The sequence below is a fragment of the Acomys russatus genome, chromosome 14 (assembly GCF_903995435.1).
Source record: "Acomys russatus chromosome 14, mAcoRus1.1, whole genome shotgun sequence".
Classification (NCBI taxonomy): Eukaryota; Metazoa; Chordata; class Mammalia; order Rodentia; family Muridae; genus Acomys; species Acomys russatus.
The window spans coordinates 12,591,264-12,603,266 of NC_067150.1; the positions used below are offsets into that span (position 1 = coordinate 12,591,264).

Consider the following 12,003-nt stretch of genomic DNA (forward strand, 5'->3'; position numbering starts at 1 on the left):
AAGCCTGGATGAAATCCAGGAAAGAGTAATAAATATGTTTAGAAAAGCTACGCATTACAGAAGAATAGAAATGAACCATAAAAGGATTATTTGTTATGGAAAAAGCAAACGTTTTTTGGCATCTTCAAAATAAAATCAATAAAAGTAAAATGAGGGAAAGCAGTGCAATTAGATTTTGCTAAGAGGCAAGCCCGGGGAGAAAGCCCAAAGGGTGGATAAGCAAAGAAAACTATTTCTTTAAACAGTACAATATCTCTAAGAAGAAGCCCAGGAAGTGTGGTGGAGGATGGAAGGTGCTGCAGTCAGCACCTTCAGAATTAGGCTGTTGAGAGAGAAGGCACTGAATGGGTCAAATGAAGGGTGCCTGTGAAAGAAGTAGGACACCAGCTCCATTGCCAGCACATTTCCCCAATTTCCTCTCAGAAGGTGCTTTGGCCACTCTAAAGGCCCTGTTGGAAATCTGTCAAGAATTTAATCCCATATGTCATCTCTTATGCCTATAAATCTGAGACTTGAGATGAGGTTGGCTTTGGATAAGAAATTGAAAAATCCTGGGTCATAAAACTACTGTCAGTGCTGAGTTCAAAGAACAGAGGACACAATTTTAAATGGACAAACAGGACCCTGAGAGGAAGGCATGGGCTTGAGGCAGAGCATTCAATCCACTCCTCTCAGACGTGGAGAAGGATTTCATTGTAAAATCAGGTTTCATTCACTGGAGAATACTCAGTCACTTACTAAGAAAAAAAGGAGAAAAAATAAGGAGCAGAGACTGATGGAGGGATGCTGAGAAGCCTGTAACTGCTGCTGTTCAAGAATCTGCAGTTTCTTTCTTTTTTTTTTTTTTTTTTTTTTTTTTTTTTTTTTTCCCAACCTAAAGACAGCATGGATCATACTGTCACTTTTCAGGCCTCAATTAGCACAGAGGAATTTGGTCTCTGGTCCTAAGGAAATCTGCTCTTGCTGTGAGGCTGGAGCATCAACAGAAGTTGACCTGGCATCCCTTGGAAGTGTAGGATTGACAGCTTAGGTGGTCTTTGTCTTGAGGCTTGTGGGAAAGCAGATCAGAGTAGACGTCTGTCCAACAATCTCACTGTACACCCATGAGAACAAATGGCTTCTGGTAGCAAATGTTTGTGTCTCTTTCCTTACACTTAGGTTTAAAGGGAGAATTGGTCCTAAGAATTATGCTAGAGCCTGTGATAGAGTGTTTAGCTTGTAAGTACCCACAGTCTTCACTATGGCTATTATCCAGGGTTTGGTTAAAATCAATAGTTCTTGGTACTGTATCACTCGAGCAGTGCAATTTCATGAAGTATTTAATGGTCTCCTTCAGAACTTTAAAGGAAGCTCTGTTAACAGGGTCGACAGGCCCTGTCCGAAAAAGGAGTATTGCGTGAAGAGAGACTCACTTCAGCATTGACACTGAGGTAACAACAGGACTTATTTTCTTCATACACCAGATAACTAACAATATCTATTCCTCTGGGTTTTGATGAGAAAAATGCTCTCTAAAAATGTCTTCTGTGGGCCCAGGTATAAAGCGTGGTGAATGGAAGCTGTTTTTACAATTTCCCTTGTGTGTCAAACTCCCTCCACTTGCTTACTCCCACTAATTACTTTCAGGACAGCTGGAGAGCAAACCCATTGGGAAACCTGTCTTATCTCTGTCCTACTGATACACTAGGAAGGATCTGTCCTGTTCTCCAGAAGAGGACACCGTCGAGTTCCCTATGGCAGTAACATTCATATGCTTCTGAGTTGCCAAATATAGTTGACATTTTACATAAAAGATTTTCTTGGTTTATCTTAAAAGAATGTTTTTTTTTCTTTTAATTTTTATTGCTTCATTTTTTAATTAATTTATTCTTGTTACATCTCAATGTTTATCCCATCCCTTGTATCCTCCCATTCCCCCCCCCCCCATTTTCCCATTATTCCCCTCCCCTATGACTGCTCCTGAGGGGGATTACCTCCCCCTGTATATGCTCATAGGGTATAAAGTCTCTTCTTGGCTACCTGCTGTCCTTCCTCTGAGTGCCACCAGGTCTCCCCCTCCAGGGGACATGGTCAAATGTGAGGCACCAGAGTATGTGAGAAAGTCATATCCCACTCTCCCCTCAACTGTGGAGAATGTTCTGACCATTGGCTAGATCTGGGTAGGGGTTTAAAGTTTACCGCCTGTATTGTTCTTATGACAAGTTATGGTTTGAATGAGAGCTGTTCCTGACAGACACAGGTGATTGAACATTTGCTCCAAGCTATTTTGTGTGTGTGTGTGTGTGTGTGTGTGTGTGTGTGTGTGTGTGTGTGTGTGTGTATGTGTGTGTGAAGTTGAGGAACTGTTAAGGGTATGAGGCAGGACTGGAGGAAGTCAGTCACTGTAGGGCTGTGTTTTGTATTATGGCCCTGACTCTTTGCTTTCATTCTCCTTCCTTCTTTCACCCTTCCTTGCCTCCATCTTTCTCTGATTTTCCATAATGTGAGCAAAGAGCCTCCTGTTCCTTCTAATGTAAGTACTAGGTTTCAACTGCCTTGTCTTCTCACCATGGTAGATTACATCTCCTCAAACAACAAGGGTGGATGAATCTTCTTTTAAGTTGTTTCTATCAGATATTTAGTCACAATAACAAGAAAAGTAACAGAAAAAGATCTCTCTTTAACTCCTATACAACTGTAACTCATGTGTCAGATACAAACTGTAGTGACCCCATAATTTATAAACATTATGCGTTTTGTTAGCCACAGGTTCTGAGCCAATGTGGAGGTTTGGGTTTGCAATTTCAGTCCTTCTTTGGGATTAGAGCTCTGACCCTGTCTTTCTCCCCTCCTTTCCCACAGCCTCCTTGTAGACTCAGATTTGAGTAACGACTTTAGCAGTGCAGCCTAGATCAGTAAGGCTATGCAAGTGTTTCTATTGTGTCTCCTACTCAGAAAGAAAGAAGAACGCAAGCCACCCTGGAACTTGGTCACATACTCTGTGGACTTTAGTGATCTCCAATACTCAGACCATGATGAAGATGCATCTTAAGCTCTAAGCAAATGACAAGGGAGCTGGCAAGTAACTCATCATTCCTGCTTAGGAGGTCAGATGTTCTGGGGCCTACAGCTGGGACATAGAAGCAGTTAGGAGAGCCTTAGAGATTCGCCAATGAACTTGACATTCCCAACCCGGCCGGCACACAGTGCCTCCTAATCTCATAGGCTTTGATGCCATGATGATTCTATTTTCGGTGTGGTCAGGGTACATATGGGAGATTACTGCCTGGGTTGCTGAAGGCACCCCTTTATCCCTCAGAGAGTGACTGCAAATCCCACACAGGTCAATTGGAGGCTCTTCATATCAACCTTTCTGATGTGACAAAATAGTCCAAGGATTTTGAAAGTCTAAAACGGAGTTGTGCTCAAGATGACAATGTGGTACACAAAGCCCTCAATTTATCACGGAAGAGAGCAAGAGGTCAGGGATCAGTCACCCCAAAGCATAGACAGCTCTACCAGAGTGGGCTTTTGAAGCAGTGGGTGACATAGAATGACTACAGAAGAGGGGAAAATATCAAGCTCAAGGAAAAACAAGTTACATAGAGAAACTAGATCCTTAGAGCAATGAATGTGTGTGTGTGTGTGTGTGTGTGTGTGTGTGTGTGTGTGTAATATCTCAACCACAGAGGGAGAATTTGAAGTAAAAATGTAAAATATAAAGGCAAAATAATGATGACAACCTCTCTGCATGGAGCACCTGAAAGGTTTGTCAATGTGATTTCTCTGTTGTTCCCAATGACAAATACAGGGTTCCCCATGAGATTTTCTTTGAATTATTGTTTTTCTGTTTGATTCCCAGCAGCAGGGGAGTTAATGCACAAAACTATGCACTAGAAGATAATGCTGTTTGTGGATGCAAGTAAAAAGAAGAATTAAGGATGCCCTGATATTTTAAAACCCCCTTCCCCTGTTACTAAAAATAATTTTAATCTGTCTAGATCCAGTCTGCATTAAAGAAATAGGTTCAGAGTTCCGAAATAGGATTCTAAATGGCCTAGTCACAAGCCAATGCAGTAACTGCAAAGTAGCTAGATACCACTTAGACAGAAAATATGTAAAGGCTGTGACTATGGAGATGGAGAAGAAAATTGATTCCACAAAATTGACTTGAAGAGAAACACATTCATACTGAAGAAGAATTAAGAAATTATGGACTCAGAATCTCAGGAAATATACTTATAGAAATCTATGACATATGAGTTTAGACCATTTCTGAGTTTTGTAAATATTACATCAGCTTTGGTATATTTCATATAGTATGCTTTTTATTTTCTGCGGGAGAATACTTAAATAACTACAATACTAGAAGATAGGTATTAAAGAAAAAACAAAATAGTTAAAAAAATACATTTTGTATAAAATCTATAACAAGTACATCTGTATGTATTTACTTAATATTATTTCCACTTAAGTAAATCTTATTAATCAATTTTAAGTTTGAAATAAATTATGAAGTTACAAGATACAGGAAATAATACTTGAATTAAGATCTTAGGCTTGCTAATCAGTAGCCAATTTCTATATTTGATTGATCTCTGGGATCCAATTTATGACTTAATTTTTGCTTTATCATAGTCTTTTAACCACATAAGAGTTTGGTGCAAACACAGCACCACCCGACTCTTCCCTCCCTAGCCTGTTATTCCAAAAAAAAAAAAAAAAAAAAAAAAAAAAACCATTGCCATGTCAATAGTATATAAACAACTTCCTCACAAAGTGAATTGAAAAAATCTTGCCCAGTTAACTAAATTAAACCACTCATAGTGTGGTATTTTTTAAATTCTAGCTGCAGTCGTAGAAAATTATTCAATATTCTCATTCGCTTGAACACGGTTTGTCAAAGATAGATATGACCCTTTTGATCTCTGCTATAGCATGAACAAAATTTAGTTTCTCAAACAATTTTCTAATTTAAAGCTGATATTTTTTCATTTGTGTGTATCTTTTCCATTTTTAAAAGGTAATCTGGACTCTTGAAGAAATGTGAATTTTTGTTTTCTGATACAATTTTGATCGTTGCTTAGCATTCCTTGATGAGCTGTAGAAGCTGATTACTTATGGCCACAGATATGCATTGACTTCATGAATACTGCTAAAGTAACTTTTGTTGGCTCATCACTATTTGGTATCCCAACCAGCAGTTATGAGACCACATTTATGACGATACATCATTAAGCTTTTGTGCATTTGAGAACCTGACTGGTGAGTGGTGGTACTGGTATAAGTAGATTCCACACACAGTACCTTTTTTATTCTATATTTTACTAGAACAGCTTGATGCCAGCCTTTGCCCATGCTTGTCTGAGCCCCTAACCTGATAGAACTTTGTATTTGTTCCTTGAAAAGAAAGAGATGGCAGAAATCTCTATTTGTCTGTGAGTCTCTCGTGTGAGTCCACAGAGAGAAAATAGGCTGAAAGAGAGAGTGCATACTTCTACAGAGCTGGTAATGCAAACTTAGGTGCTCACTCAGGATCCAGGATCTAACCATCAGTCTGCAGCACTTCCCGGAAGCTGCATGAGCAAGTATAATTTATCACTGAATGTCCTGCAGTGAGAACCTTTAGGTTAGCTGTTCTCATGATAATTAACTAAAAGTATTACTTGATTTTATGCCTTTTAATGTAATATACTGTGGTTATTTAGGGTGACATGTTATAGACTATGAACTCTTTTTCAATGGTTTATGGAATTTCATCATTCTATGGCATGTTCAGAATTACAACATAAAACATTTTCAAGTGTAATGTTTATGCTGAAACGAGAAGCCTAAGCTACTTTGCAAGTTCGGAACCACGCTCTGACATTTTTTGCTGTTTCACATATGATCCTGTCAAGTCGGTAGATATGTTGGGAAACACAGACTTCTTCAATGTAGCAATGTACCTGATTCTCATTAGTGGCATCTTACTGACTGTGGTGAAATCAAGTTTTCACATGGTTAGGTAAGTTGACACCACCTCAACTTTGAAAATTCCCTTGAGTAATACTTGGCACTTTTTCCTATGTTCCATAAGTGACAGATAGATGTATATGTTCAAATATCAAGTAAAAAAACATGTCCCTCTTTTTTCATCCTATCATTTGCATCGTAAAAGCATTTTGATGTGTAGCATGGTATGGTATACTTTGTTACATATTTTAAAATACTTTAAAATTCTGTAGGCTTTGAGATAGTCATTTCTACAGTCAGCATAGCTGGTGAGTAATGTACTTGTCAGTTAATGTCTATTTTGTTTCTTGCTAATCTATTTAAAAGTAGACACATCTGTATTTATGACCATGTTTTTGCCTGTGACTCATACTTTTTTCAAAATGCATTCACAGCAACAAAATTTTGCAAGACTTTTGGCTTTTCTCTGAGTCAAAAATTCTGGTTTCTGTTTGTGTAGTTAGTCCTCCTTTAATACTCAGTAAATTCTCAACACCAGAAATACGAGAATGAGGTCCAGTAAGCTGCCGAAAATTCCTTTGCTTGAAGAGAGTTTAAGTTAGCAATGAGGACAGAGCTACTATTCCAACAGTTACACACATCCCCTGATTCCAAACTACACTGCATTAACAGAATAGTAAACTGCAAGAGCTAATTTACAATAGTCTAAAGACCAAATAGTCGATAGGTCATTGAATTCAAATTATCAAAACCAGAAACAAGGAAGCATATGTTCAGGCAAGTGGCCTGTGAATGAAGGTGCTGCATGTGGAGCAAAATAGGCCATCTAGTTCCACAGAATTCAATGAGCTTTTAGAATGCAAATTTCAACTGTCAGATCTTAATTAAAAAGTACCAGTCAGCACTATCTAAAAAATGGAAAAGAACTAAGTGGTGGGTTTGGGAAATCGTGCAAACTTGCCTTCTAAATGGAGTCAGTAGGTGACAGGTATGTAATTAACATCGCATCAAGCGAGGGACAGGAAGCTGACTGTGGCTCCTGAAGGGAAGGAGCTTCAGCAATTTTCAAGGCAGGAAAATGTTCTTCAATCAGAGTTAATTTATAATCCCTTTATTTCTAAAAAGAATCCACATTTGTGTGTGTGTGTGTGTTGAACTTCCTTGAACCTTATGAAACAGTGGCATTTGCAGAGCTGAGGTTTTATTTTAAGAGGTTAATATTATCATAAATGCCTTGGCACTTGAAGGCAGAGCACTTTCCCACTCCTGCTGGGCTTTTGGTGTCTTTGGGTCATGAAGCATTTCAAAATCAACTTTCTACATGCTTTACTGCATCCTTTCATTTTCTTTATGAGAAGGAATATTTGGAAGATCTCATATGGAAATAAAAGGTATTTTTAATGTATTTCTTTTTTTAATTACACATGTCTAAGACAAACTACATACAGCAGGGAGAACCATGTGAAAATCATGAGAATAATGAATTCTATACATATTACATTCATAGTGACTTGGCCATCTTCATTTGTCTCTTTTGGGTCTAAATTTCTGGAAATAAAAGGTATTTTCAATCCTGGTGTTCTCAATGAGATAAATATCCTGGAAAACAAAATTCACAAGAATCAGGACTCATTTTGATCATTTATATTAATCATATCTCACCCTAGAGTACAAGACAGTGAGAAATTGCCTTGGTATGTTTTGGTTAAAGTTGTATATTATTGGGAAATGTTTAGCTAGGAAAATGAGAGGGAAGATATCAATAGTCAATGCAGCAGAGTAAACAAAATGTGAACATGGACCAAAATTTATTCTGAAAGAGATTCTTTTGGAGATAATTAAGGACATGATATGAATCACTTAAGAAATTGAGTTCGTCTGTTTCTGTGGGATATATCAGAGGCAGGACTTGGAAGGTGGGATGCACAGACTTCAAGCTAGGGATACACACACACACACACACACACAGTTTTATAGCAGCATTCACACTGGAGTTTAGTGGGCACACTGGGGGCCCAGGGGACCTGCTGTATATATCGATGGGTAGACGTCTACATTAGAGCACATGTCAGTGTCAGGCTTTTTCCTTCTGATCTTGGCATTCCTTAGTTGCCTGCAGTTCTCTGTGAAGAGATAGGGCACTATGAGGCTCCCTGTTAGTATTCTTCAGGACTTGTTTAGGAAGCAGGATTGATGAGACTTCATGAGAGTTGCTTCACTTGCATGTCTACAAGATAAGGTCTCACAGCAGTTTTTCTGTTCCTCAAGCCCTTACAGTCTTACTAACCTCTCTTTATAAATGTCTCCTGATCCTTTTCCAATGCCAACTGCTTAGCTTCCAACTCACATGCATATAAGTAACATTATAAAGAGTAAACATGTATTTATAATTAGGTAAGTACCTTTGTAGCAGGTATTCAAAAAGAAAGGAAGAAAGAAAAAGAAAAAAGGCCATGAATTTTTAATTTCAAAAAATAAAAATATTTATTTAAAAACCCAAAGCATATCAAAGAAAGAACACATTTATGGGCTGGAGAGATGGCTTAAAAGTGAGCTGTGCTTGCAGGACTCAAGTTTGGCTCCCAGTAACCATGACCAGTAGCACAGAACCACCTGTACCACTAGCTCCGGGGGGTCAGGCAAACTCTTCTGGCTTCTCAGGTAACTGAGCACATATATGGCACACCTAGACACACACACACACACACACACACACACACACACAGACAGAGAGAGAGAGAGAGGAGAGAGGAGAGAGAGAGAGAGAAATATATATATATATATTTTTTTTAAATAAAATGACACTTATTTTTTCTTTGAAATTATTTGGCCTATATTTTTAGCAACCCAGAGCATTTTGGGAATTGACTATAAAGATTTAAAATATCCCAGGACATCCCTTCCAGCAGATGCCAATTTTTTTTTTTTCATTTTCTAGGGTACTGTTTTGACAATGCAGTATATTCTGGGGATGGCACCTGCTCAATTGCCTGATTATCTATTAGTCTGGAATTCCTCTTATACGATAATAAGATCCTGGATGAAGCTGCGATTTGAAAAACAAAGACAAACCATGAAACAAACAGACAAATGAACAAACAATGAGGCCTCTTCACTTCTATTATTTCCGTATTTGTTAAAATTCAGACTCCTGAGTCTTGCAAATAAGGAATGGCTCCTGCTTGTCAAGCATTGCTGTGGACAGGTAGAGGGTGGAACCACAGTGTGCTGCCTCCAGCTGCTCATTCCCACACAGTCAATCAATTGCTCAGAATTCAGAATATTTAATTAGCTTCTGAAATGAAAAAAAAATTAAAGTAAAACAACATCCATGCACCACTGCACAGGTGTATGTCAAAGTTATTTGATGCGAACTCTTTAGAATGTAAAATTTCAAATAAAGCAAAAAGTTTAACAAAAATAAAACCAGCATAACTGCCAAATGATGCAAACTTACACAACTTGTCAACAACAAAGAAACATCTATCATTGTATTTTAATTTTAAAAACTAAGAATAAATACAACTAAAAAGAAAGAAAACTAAGAAAAATAAATAAAAATAAAACAATATTTTTAAAAAACAGAAAAAGAAAAAAACAAAACGAAAACACATGGCCTGGAGAGAAGCACAGAAGTCAATAATATCTACAAGATGCAAGTTTGGTTTCCAGAAAACATTACCAGCAATTCACCCTCAACTGTAACTCCAACTCCAGGGGATCTAACGCCATCTTCTGTTTCCTAGGCCACTCTACACATATGTGACATAGCCACATGCAGACAGACACACATACACATAAATAAGAAGTTTAGAATAATATTTAAAGAAGAGAAACTGCATTTGTTGTCTGAAATCAGTGATTAGCTAGAAGTTGCTTTTGAATACCTGTTCCTCTCATCCACCAAGATTCTGAGGATAAGCATCATGCGTAAACCATACCATGTTTATTGCTGCTCTCTTTGGGAACGCCGTGTTACTGTTGTTGTTTTGTTTAAGTTCCTTATGAGGGACAGAGTCTTTATTTGATGTACTTTTAAAATGCCCACTAATGCCTAAGAGGTTAAATATTCTTTACTAGCAATTTTTACACATCATGGTAGGGCTAGGAGAGAGTGCAGTTTAGGCATTTCAGGTGAGGGTGAGGAAAATGAGAACATCCGTCTGTTTGTGTAGTGTCCAGATAATGAAGATACAGACAGTTCAAACGTCCAATGCCCGAATTGCCTCTTGGCTCATTTTTGACGCAATTTGATTTTTCTTACTGCTAGAGATTAATCGGTTGTTTATCTCACCCACATAATGTTTGCCTCTACTGACATCTATGAATTCCTGGTATCTTGACTAGTGAAACAAATAATCCAAGTATAGAGTTCTAAGAAAGGGGGCTGGGGAGTCAGGGAGATAGATAACCACAAGGAAGGAATTCTCAAACTCCCATCTTGTGTCAACCCTGTGACCATCTTAGAAATAAGAGTGACTTAGGAACATTAAATGTGACTGCTGGTCACCAGCCTAGATGATTTGACTATGCTCATTTTGAATTTTTATAATAGTTATGATTGTATAATTTGAATAAATTCTGATTCTTAGTTCTCTCATACTAACAGTTATTGTAAGGTGATTATTGAATTAACTAGCAAATGCTATCTCAGTAGAGATGGGAAATGAAATCCAGATCATAATTTATTGATGCATGGATTATAGACATAAAGTCAAAATCATGGGGGATAAAATTCAAAGAAATGGAATATGAAAATAAGAAGGTAAAACTATGGATAGAAAAGTTGTGGGGCAATGACAAGTCTTTGGAAATTAAAAAGGAGATAGAATTTATATTGTTAAATACAAAAGGAACTTTGAGAGATAGAAGATGAAACCCTGGGGTAAGAGAGACAGCCGTTAAAACACAGAACTGTGAAATCTTGGCTTAAAGATTATGGATTTGCAAACATGGCTTTGTGAAAATGGCTTTGGAGGTCTGTAGTAGTACCTATATTCCGATGGACTCTCAAATGGAGAAACAACTATCAAATTTCTCCATTTTGTTAAAGCATACATGCAAAGCCAAACATTATTAAATCAGTAAAATAAAGAATAATGAAATTAAAGGCTGAAACTTTAAGCTGTTTCAGTGTTCTTGTGCAAAAAGTTTTGAACGGTTCTAAAATATACCAAGCAACATGAGTTTCAGTGAAAATGTTTGTAATTGTGTAAATGAGAAACAATGAATTGCCTTTTTGTTGTTAACGCGTTTAATTGTCTGTGAGAAACAGACATTCTCATCTCAAACAAAAGAGGTTACTTGGACACATTTTCAAATGAACTCTCCAACACTATATAGAAGCAGTAAAGTATGTTCTCAGATGTCTGAGGTGTCTCTTGGGAGGAGAAAGTATGCAGAATGAGTCTTTTTCTTTCTCAATTCTAGGCACCTGTTGCACTGTAATCTGGAAGAAGGGACCAAAATGAGCTAATTGCCTCACCACAAGGTCACAAGATTCCTCCATCTTATGTGTGAGTGTCCCGCACTTAACAGTCTGTGAAGATAATCACATTTCGTCATCAAAATCACCTGGGCTTCAGGGATTCTGCTCATCAAGGTTCTTATTCTACCTCCTTTACGTGGCAAGAATGTGGGAGCTAAGATTTATAACCAGCACTGACTCCTGTGTTACATCCACAAATAAATCCAGGTTGGCAATTAAGCTGTTGAAACTCTACCAACCTGGTTATTTTTTAGAGTACTACTTTATTTTACAATGATGACCTCTAAATTCAAACTATTCAGACATAACAAAGCTCTAATCTGTTTATAATTATAACATATAGATATTTGTGTGTATATATATATATATATGCATGTGTGTGTGTTTGTGTGTGTATATGTGTGTGTATGTATAGTGTCTGTCTGTATGTACCCTTTCCAAGCTTTCTTTCAATCACTGAACTAATAGAATCATTAACTTGAAATATTTAGTTTGATTAATGCTGATTCTTCTTCCTTAATGACACATCTCCATTAATATCAAAACCATATTTCAGTCTATCCAAACCACAATGAGAATAA

General features: G+C 37.5%; 1 long non-coding RNA gene across 2 annotated transcripts in view; it reads left to right on the forward strand.

The window, feature by feature from the left end:
* The window catches only part of LOC127197956 (uncharacterized), a 25,626-nt gene extending 14,176 nt beyond the window's left edge, over nt 1-11,450 (forward strand). For both annotated transcript variants that reach the window (XR_007831805.1, XR_007831806.1), the window contains exon 3: nt 11,365-11,450. This is a non-coding gene — a long non-coding RNA (uncharacterized LOC127197956). The remainder of the gene's footprint in view (nt 1-11,364) is intronic.
* Nucleotides 11,451-12,003: the final 553 nt, after the last annotated feature.